Consider the following 10,793-nt stretch of genomic DNA (forward strand, 5'->3'; position numbering starts at 1 on the left):
TCATTTCCCAACTTGGTTGCATTCCCAGTGAGAGAACCAGATTCCATTCCATTTGATTTGTAAGCTTCTGGGCTTGAGTGTCCATCTATAAGATCTAAATGCTTTGATTGAGACTTTAGTAGGGCTTCAGAAACTTCAATGTCAACAAGAGAAGAAAGTGCAAAAGATTCCACTTCTTTGGATGATGATAATGAAAGATTAACTGGAGGTGCAACTCCACCTTGTAAAGTATGAGCACTACCACAATGAGTGCTTAATGACTCAATACCTACTTTCCTATATGACAGCTTACTGTTGCATCTCAGTTTTGTTCCTTTGCTATAACCTCAGAGAGATTACTCTGATGGTTCAGTATGTGATATGAACATATCCGAGGATTTCTGGTATCACACACGCCAAAAATTTTCAACAATCTTCTCATATAAAGAAATGATGAATCTTGGGCAAATGATATTGCAAGCCATCCTATTATATTAGGAATCGAAGCAATCATTAGTGACCCTTTCCTGCCGATGTATTCCGCAATCCGACCCCTGGCTATTGCCCCAACCATGGGGCTCACATTTGACAACGAACCAAAAACAGAGAACTCTGAAAGAGAAAGCCTAAGATCACTGATGATCTCAGATTGCGTAGGAAAAGAATACCCACAGGTGAAGCCGAATTGAATGGGACCCAGAGCAACGAAGAGGACGCATAGGAGGATGGAGACGGAGTTGTGGCGGATGATCTGGGCGGAGGATCCCATGATGCTGGATTGCCGGGAGCCCATCTGGTACCAGCTGGAAAAGCCATGGAGATGAAGCTGTCGGGTGCGACGCCGGCGGCATAGAGTGCAGTAGTTGCAGTGGGATTGAAGCTGGCTCCACCCAAGGGATGGTTGTCCTTTACTTTCCTTCAGGCGGTGTTCATGTTTCTCAAAATATATGCACAATATCATCAGCCAATGTCCAGAACAGCACGAATGACATAAGCCCACCCAGGAAGCCATCTAGTATGATGCGGTTCCCGGAATCCCAGTATCAATGCACCCCAAAAACTTTGCCTCTACCCTCAGTCCCCTTAGTAATTGCCATAACAAGAAAGTACAATACAAAGCCAGTGAAGCCGGTAAATCCCAAAATTCCAGCAATGACTTCACCAATGATGGACAAAATGTTCGGCTCAATCATTGCGTCCAACCATTTTCTCCTTTTGACCTGGTGAAGAAGGTGATGCTCGATCGATATGGAAACAATGGGCTTAGAGAGAGAAAAGCAAGGTAAAATCAATCCTAGGAAGCAACCACTGTCAACTGTTTTGGGGATCCTCCCGGTGTTGCCACTTCCTTCTGTTCCTTGTAGCCATGATATCTCTAAAAATCCGTGTCGTTCTCAATAATCCTCTCCACTATCCTTGCGTGTTCCACCTCGTATATAGAAGGCTGATTCTTTTAAGGATGCCAGCATGTTGTCTCCTTTTTGGGAAGCCTTCTCATCCTCAAACTCATGGAGAATCAAATCCCACCCATTACTTGTGCATGCTTTTGGAAGATCTCTTTTTTTTTTTTTATTCAAGCTATAATCTCCTCTTTCCATCTAGGTGGAATTGCATCCCTCATCAAAAAAAAAAAAAAAAGAAAAAAAAAAGAAAAAAAAAGTAAAAATAAAGATAAAATAAAATAGAAATAAAACAAAGATTAAAATCAATAAATATCATGAAATAGAAAATCAAAAGAAATTTAAATCACACACCTAAAAAAAATAAAAAAAAAATCAACCACATACAAGTCATACGAACCATGTAACCACAAAAAATATGAGTCATGCAACCATGCAAAAATACGAGTCATGCAACCATGCATCCGTGCAATCATGCAAACATGCAAAAATTACCTGAAATGTAACCTAAGTGGGCTGGCCTAAGTGAGCCTAAGTGGGCCTAGGGTAGTGCCTAATGGGCCTAAGTCTAAATTAGAGCTACCAAGAGTCACAATGGGGTTAAATGAATCCCTCAACTGAAGTCCCCGAGGTGTCTTAGAAAAGATAAGCTACATGAGTATTAATGGGCCACTAGGGAATTGTTATAAACAACATGTGTTAGGAGGACAAAATGGAGGGTCTACAAACTCTTTTTTTATTTCCAGGATGCAACATATAGAGGACCACGTCCTCTATTTAAACACAAAAAACTGGGATAACAGAATTACATTGAATCTAAAAACAGATTACATAGAGTCCATATAATTGGCAGCAAAAAACCCAAGACTATCTGAGAGTGATTTGATTTATTTTGTCTTTGAGATATGTTGTGTCAACATTCCATGATATGATCCGAGATATGCTTTGCGAGAATACTCCAAGATATGCTCTGCTTTGAATTCGGGATTTGCTCAATCAATTTGTTGAGATTTCCTTAACCAGTCAAACTACCATTTTGGGTTGAAGTTGTTGCCAATGATACTCCTTCATCTTTTCAACGTCTCTCCACTATTGTAGCATGAATTGTGGGAGTTTTCAACCTTATCACTTCCATAGTTATGCTGAACCTTATCACTCCTTTGAGTCCCACAATTCACGCTAATATGTTGGGTTGTGCCAATAAATATATCAATATGATAATTTTAAAAAATTAAGTTAAGTTTACTAAAATAAAAATGAAAATAATTCATCTTAAAATTAACTTCAATAATTAAGTAATAAGTATTAAGTTTTATCGTACACCCTCTTAATTAATAAATGATATAATTTTTTTTTGACAGGTTCTTCATTCTACTTTTGAAAAAATAAATTAAATTAAAATTTAAAAATTAATGTGATATTTATTTATTTATTTATATCTAAATTTTAAATATACTTGAATTTGACTTAAATCTAAATATAGCTTAATATCATTAAATGCTTATACTTTTTTTTGTAAGTGTCTAAATATTATTAACTTTTAAATTATTTATTTTTATTAATATCAGAATATGTGAAGTGTTAAATTTATTTATTTTTGGTTAAAACTTTTATAAAAGTAATTATTATATTTCTTCTTATTTTAATTTGAAAACTTATAATTTAATAAAATAGTAATTTAATTAACACATTCGAAAATATTATAATATATTGTCAAAGTAAACTTTTATAATGATAATTATGTAATTAGTAAAAAAATTCATAATTTGATAATAAATAGGATTTCTAGTTATGTTTGCTTGTTTTAAAAAAAATAAATCAAAGTTAACAATTGTTTTTATGTGATATTATATTATTGTACAAACCATTGTTCCATGTCATATATTATAGCATAGTTGTGCATACCCATCAGTGCATAGACATATATCTTTTGATAATCTATCATGAATGTCTTGTGGACTTGACTGAAGTATGTAGCTATTATAGTATAAAGATAGCATAGGAAGAAGCTCCAAGTTTACTAGGTTTCACACTCAACCATAGCAATAAGGAATATATTACACATGATTCCCATCTAAAGGAAAGGTAGAAAAGACCCTTGGAAATGGAACTTTTAGATAACACATTAGGGGTGGCAACGTTTGAGTCTGGGAAGGATCACCTCCATTTCAATCTTGTGTCATTTATTTATATTAAATGGGGCAAGACAAGACAATCATATTCCAACCTATCTTGAACTTGGTATGAGGGCAAGATGGGTTTCTAAAAAAATCAACCTCATTGTCATTCTTAGGTATGCATCTATACCAATGAAAATTTTTACATCTATTCAAAAATTTCAAAAATTTAATGTCCTCGATGTTAATTGACTTCACCAAACTACCCATACTTGTAAATCCATTTGCTTATGTTAGCAACTAGTTGTAAATTATCATATGAGCTTGCATGGTGTTTTGTGTTCTTCTTTGTTGCTTCTCGCCTTACTTCTCATCATATTGGCTCCTTTGTAGGACAAACTTGCAATAATTTGATTCCTTTCATATGGACATTGTTCATTTTGGTCTACATAAAACAAATACCCTTTATATATAAATATTCTATGTTTTGGTGTATTGAACTTGTGAGATTGTTCAATGTAGATATTGTTTACAATAGTCCAATGAGTCAAGCTTGCAAGGTCAAATACCTCTTGAGAGACTGAATAAACAAAGACAGTTTGTTCTAATCCAATGAACCTGTGGGATTGTTCTATGTAGATATTGTCTACAATGATCTAATGAATATGAGGGATGGACTTGCAACATCAAATACCTCTTGTGGGACCGAATAAACAAAAGCTCAGGTCAAGATCGAATACCACACTAGTCCAATAAATCTTTATATATTTAAAACGGGTGGTTCTTTGATGCCCATTATTTATTTTGGGGTACCTACCCACATTTGACCCCACTAATAAACTGACATGTATATAGTGTATGTGATTTAATTTTTTTTTTTTAAAAAAAATACTTGTCAAATAGGTAAACATGGCCCATTGATAAAAAAAAAAAAAAAAAAAAAAAAAAGTTTTATCAAATAGGTAAACATAACCCATTGATGAGAAATAATCACATGCATCTCATATATATGTAAATATTACAATTTTCTTTTTATAATTTAAGATTAAATGTCAAATATAAATTGTTATTTGATGAAATACGTAACCATTATCTAAAATAACAAAATCCTATCAACTACCCTTGTATTCTCATTATTTAAATATAAAAAAAGAGGTAATAATTTAATATGAAAATTAAATAGATTCAACTACTATGTTGGAAAATATGTGAAAATATGTAGGATGTGTTTTGGTAAATCACATTTGAAGATAAATTTTGAAATTTCTTGAGGAAGGAAAACAAAAAAAAAAAAATATTTCTTGAAGAGGATATTGTATGAAGGATTTCAAATGATTATAAGTGTTAAAGGTAATATTTGATTATTTTTATTTAAATATAAATTTTGTAAGTAGGAATGTCATGTTAAATAACATTTGAATATGTAATGATTTATAAGATTTGGATTTTAGATTTTTTTTTTTTTTTATGAGTTTATTATTAATAAGATTGAGTTAATTTAGTCATCATTTGTTGTCAAATTCTTTTCAATATTTTTATATCATTTTTTTTTGTTTTCATAGATTAAATTTTGTGTTTTGAAGAAGGTAAACATAAATTTTTATTTCTTGAAGAAGATATTATATGAAGGATTTCAAGCGAATACAAGTGTTAAAAGGTAATATTTGATACTTTTTTTTTTAAATTTAAATATAAATTTTGTAGGTAGAATTGTCATGTTAAAATAACGTTTGAAATGTAATAATTCATAAGATATAGATTTTTGGAATTTTTTTTTAGTATGTTATTGATCAAATTGTGATAATTTAGTCATTTGTTATCAATTTGTTTTTTGTTTTTTTTTTTAATTCAATATTTTTCAATCATCTTGTTTTATTTTTGTATTTAGGGATTATAAAGTATTATTCATTTTTTTTTTAATTTCAAATCATATCTTTACTATAAACAAAAATGTGAGAAAAGACGTGAAAGAATGCAAAAAAAAAAAAACATTAAATATGTGAGAAAGGGTATAAATAATGTGAGAATAATATGAGAAAATGGTATGAACAATTGTGTGCATCTATGTCTCGGACACTTGGTGGAAGCTCTGGAATTTCTATGAGACTCTGGCACTGTCCCAGCCGAAGGTCATTTAGGCTAGTAAGTTCACTGAGGCCAGCAGGTATGCTAAGAAAGTTGTTTCTGCTTAGATCTAATTTCTTCAATGAGATTAAGGAGAAAATATCCTTGGGGATTGCTCATTCTATTAGCTTGCAGTCACTTAGGTCTAAATTTGTGAAGGACATGAAACTAGAAAAACCAGATGGCAAGCGCAAACCGATCCCATTTGAGTTGTCTCTATGCAATAACCAGAACGAAAAGAGTGACCCCAAATGAGGTAGGTGCTAATATTTTCATCCAGGATATATGAACAGTTGGAGGTTTGTCAAAAGAACAATTGAGTCAGGTGGTTGTGTTATAGCAGTTCCATCTGCATGGAGCTGTGCTAGACGTTGCAGGCTCCCGAGGTTCCTTAAGATTTTTAAGATTTTTGCACCATTTCAAATCCAATAAAACAATTCCAGTGAGATGCCCAATTGAGGAGGGAAGTTCCTCAACAGCAATGGAAGCTGAATAAGGCTCCAATAAATTTTCCATGTTACCTTGAATATTTGGAAACTTCTTGAGCCCTGAGCAGCCAGAGAAATTAAGAATTTCAAGCGCTTTCATATTGATGATGCTCGGAAAACTCCCAAGCCTTTTACAACTTTTCAAATTCAATAAAATAAGCTTGCTCAGTTTTCCAATAGATGGGTGAACCTTAAGCAAACTTGAACAACCATCAAGAATTAGTTTCTCCAGATTGGGCGCACTAATTGAGATGTCTGGAATTTCAATGAGGTGTTGTGAGCAACTTAGTATGATGATAGTATTTAACTTTTCAAGAAGCTATAACAGAAAATATATATATATATATATATAATATAAGCTTTCTTGAATTTCAGGATTAACTAAAGAAAAAATGAATAAACTACCAATAATCACACCATGTTATTTTGTATGAATAAATTATCAATAATCATACCATGTCATTTTGCCAGAATTGTTTTAAGCTGCTATAACACATGTCAAGTTCTACTAGGTCCTCTACATAAAAGCTTGATGGCAATGATTCCAAAGGATATCTATACCAATAGATATATCTTAGCTCATAAGAAGGGAATTCAAAGTCTTTGGACAACTTTACTTCATTATCCTCCCCATAGAAGTGGATTAATGATTTGAATAGATTTTGAGCAACCTAAGATTCTTCATCATTGCAAAGGATTCAGTAGTAATGTATATCTACTTTGGTATAGAAAAGTCCAAGAGTATGCCTTTAATTACCTTTGTTCCCTAACAAACAATAGTAGACAGGACGTAAAGAGCAAAATACATAGAAGTAAATTACGATTTGTAACTTAAACAAAAATGGTATTATTGAACTTCACATATTCAAAATATCATTTAAGTTTGAAAGTAGGTTCATCTACATTTTGCTCTTTCCATTTTTCTTGTCAATACATGACTTATAACATCAGGATAGCACAATCTACTCCATTTTCCAGGATCTTCAAGAAATTCTTTTTTAATGTCACATCCCAAATGTTTTAACAAATCATGCATCCATATGTTGTTGTCTAAAATACTGATGAGGCACTTATCATTGAGGACTTGTATTCCACTCTCCGCAAAGAAGTTGCAAGCATCTAGGATTCTTGTAACAAAATCTTTGTCTTCTCCATTAAAGAAGCAAGTGACATCTTGGAATATTTGCTTTTGTATGTGATCTAATTCATTGTAACTTCTCTTAAGCACACATTGAATTTCTTGGTTAGGTTCTCGTTCTAGTTTATGTAATTCACTTTCCCACTGACTTATTGTCTTGCCATATAGGAAACAGCCCAAAACTTTAAGACCCAATGGAAGACCATTAACATAAGGTACCACAAAGTTTGAAGGTTTTTCATAATCTTCTTTAGGATGGTTTTGTTTAAAAGCATTCCAACTAAAGAGTTCAATAGCTTTCTTGTGATCTAATTTCTTAGTCTCAAATAATGCATCCATTTCATGTACCTCTAATAGATGCTTATCTCTGGTTGTTACAATAATTCTATTTCTCGAACCAAACAAATTATGATCACCAGCTAAGGCTTCCAATTGGTTCAAATCATCAACATTATCAAGCATAAGGAATTTTTTAAAGCAAAGCCTGTCTTAATCTAATGGCTGAAATTTGATCTTAAACACAAGTTATTTGGATCGATCTACCCCTATACCTGAATCAATCCAGAAACAGGGGAATAAAAACCTTGCACCAAAAACTATTTCTCCCAGCTTTCTGAACTCATTTAAAGATGAAAAACAGGGTTGATTCACATTCAATCACCACACACTCAGCTACATACCTCGGCTTCTTAGCAAAGTCTTAATTTTCAAAGTCAAGTAGTTTGAAGAGGGATTGGTAAACCGAGTTAGCGGACACTAAGGAATTTTGTTCGAAATTACCAACCTAGCTAAACACTCACAAGTTCAATAGCTTCCCTGTGATATAATTTTCTAGTCTCAAATAATGTATCCATTTCATGTACCTCTAATAGATGTTTCTCTCTAATTGTTACAATAATTCTACTTCCTGAAAATTCATGCCCTTAGATTCATTTGAAAGTAAAATAAAGCCATAAAAAATTCCTTGATGATTGAAAAAAGGTTTATGATGTCTTAATCATTATTAGCTCTATTATCAATTAAACATTTACTAAAAACCATTCATAGTTGAAAGTTTTTATAAGAATTGACATAAATAAAAATAATTAAATTAAGAAAAATTAAGAAAAAAAACTTTTCTAGAGAGGTGACAATAAAAAAAAAAAAAAAACAAGTCCCATCATTAATAGGTATGATGGGACTACGAAGACACCTTGGAGCATGGAAAGGCTTGTTTCGCAATTGTTCTGAAATTGTTTTGAAAAGAAATTTTTAAGAATAGTTTTTAAAAATTGTATTTGATATTTTGTAAAATAATAGTCTATTTTAAAACATAAAATATTTTTAACATATTTTTCATATTTTTAAAGATGTTTTAAAAATAATTTTTATGTTTCGTTCTTTTTTTCTAATCATTCTACATATTTGTATAATTATTTTTTAAGATAAACTTAAAAAACAAGTGAAAACAATATAAAACAACTAAAAGATGTTATTTGAAAACATCTATTTTGTTCTTAAGAAAACAATTTTTTTATTATCAAACGTGTTTTCTTGATTTTTTTTAATTTTTTAATCCTGTATATGTGCATCATATCAATATCCAGCCCATTACCCCATTGGGATTGGCCTTGTCAATAAGAAGAAGTTGCTACATACCTCTATCCATGCAAAAGGCCATGTGTTATATATATAGTGAAACCTTGGTTGTGTTATATATGCAAAGGAAAATGGAGTCATTTCATTTCTATTAAATATTCATTCAAGACAACCAGGTCATACATATTTTTAATGCAAATTTAATAATTAATTAATTTATCACTTTATTTTGCTTTTTTTTTTTTTGTTTTTTGGGAAGATTGTCAAAATCATTTATATATGGACAAAATCTATTATGCCAATTTAAATTAATTAAAGTTGAATTTTTCCATTCCTTTTCAATCTCTTATAATTGACTAAATATCATGAACTTGACACATGTGATATGTGTGCAATGTAAGAAGCCCACCACCTAAAGCTTCCTGTAGTGTTTATTTATATAATATAAAAATACCTAGTGAAGATTGTGAAAATTTGTTACAACTAATGCTGACAATCTAATTGAATACAACAAATATAAGAATTCATCTACAAGCATGACTTGCATAACTATATTTTACTTGTTTAACTCCTAAGTTATTTATCTCTTATGATATGAAATTGAACTCAATTTTATTTGTTCCTCCATAGAATTAAAGCCCCCTTATCCATTTCTCACTCCATTATTGGGTAAAAACTTATGCATAGTTTATTGTTCTCTCTCTCTCTCTCTCTCTAATAGGAAACCTATCTACCAAACTATTATTTCTTCTTAACTTTTATCATGATTGATCCCTACTCCAGTTACTCCAATGGATGGTTCAATCTCAATCGTCTTTATCACATTTTTTTTTCTTCCTCTTCTTCTTCCAATCAATTTGTGTCCTCCTTGATATCACTTCAACAAAATGTACTATAATAACTTCAACACTAACAACAACTATCATTGTTCATCCCCCCTCTCCCCCTCTTAGAGAAGCTCTTCCTCTCCTCGGTTTAGGCCTAACAAGATATGATGAACAAGAGTCTTCCTGCAATACTGCCATGGAAGTGGACATGAACAAGGGGAAGGAAAAGACTTTCTTCCCTATTGATGATGAAACTATGATAGTAGCTCTATATTTAGGGCTTCTGAGTCCTAGTTGTACCAATGGCTAACCGCAATGTATAGAATTAATCAAATAGGACTGTCCAAATTGGTTTCCCTGAACAAACACTTTCTTCCCTATAATTGCTCTATTTTTTTATAATGCCTCTGAATTATTTTAGTTTGATTTCTACAACAGCAAGTAATAGCAAGAAGTACTAAAACTAAAAAAACCTAGGAGAAAAACCAATAAAAAACAAACACAAGCATTCATTTTCATCTTCAATTTCCTATAGCTTTCTCAGCCACTAAACATGACCTCCAAATCAACTCTAAAAAGCAAAACAAACAAATACCAAACAAAATCTAGAAATATGAGAAAAAATTTCAAGTCTAGGATTCCATTTGAAAAATGAGAAATTGAATGTTACCTCAATTTCTTGACACCAAGGAAGAGTAATAGTAGCAATGGAGGTTCAGTAGAGGAGAAGTGAGGTTCAAATGTGGAGAAGTAGTGAGATCATGGAGAGCAGTGGAGGTTGTGGGTGTGAAGAAGGTTACCAGGGGAAAGTAGGGCAAACCGGTAAAATGGAGATATAAAATTAAGAATTAGTAAATCATTTTAACTTATTACTTAAAGTTGTTTTTAACTTCAAGTTGTTATATTAAGTCATTTTACCAAACATGCTGAATTTACTTAATGACTTACATTAAGTTATTAAGGTACTTTAAGTTATTAAGTTGATTTACCAAATACCCACTAATTCTATAATAAAACCCAATTGGCCAATTTCCCAAATCATATCCCAATAAATACTAGATTAATTCAAAAACACATTGGCCATAAACAAGGTAGTTTTCAATAGTGCATAAAGGCAAATTTTATTAAACTATTTAAAAGCA

Source organism: Vitis riparia, chromosome 18 (assembly GCF_004353265.1).
Source record: "Vitis riparia cultivar Riparia Gloire de Montpellier isolate 1030 chromosome 18, EGFV_Vit.rip_1.0, whole genome shotgun sequence".
NCBI classification, from domain to species: domain Eukaryota; kingdom Viridiplantae; phylum Streptophyta; class Magnoliopsida; order Vitales; family Vitaceae; genus Vitis; species Vitis riparia.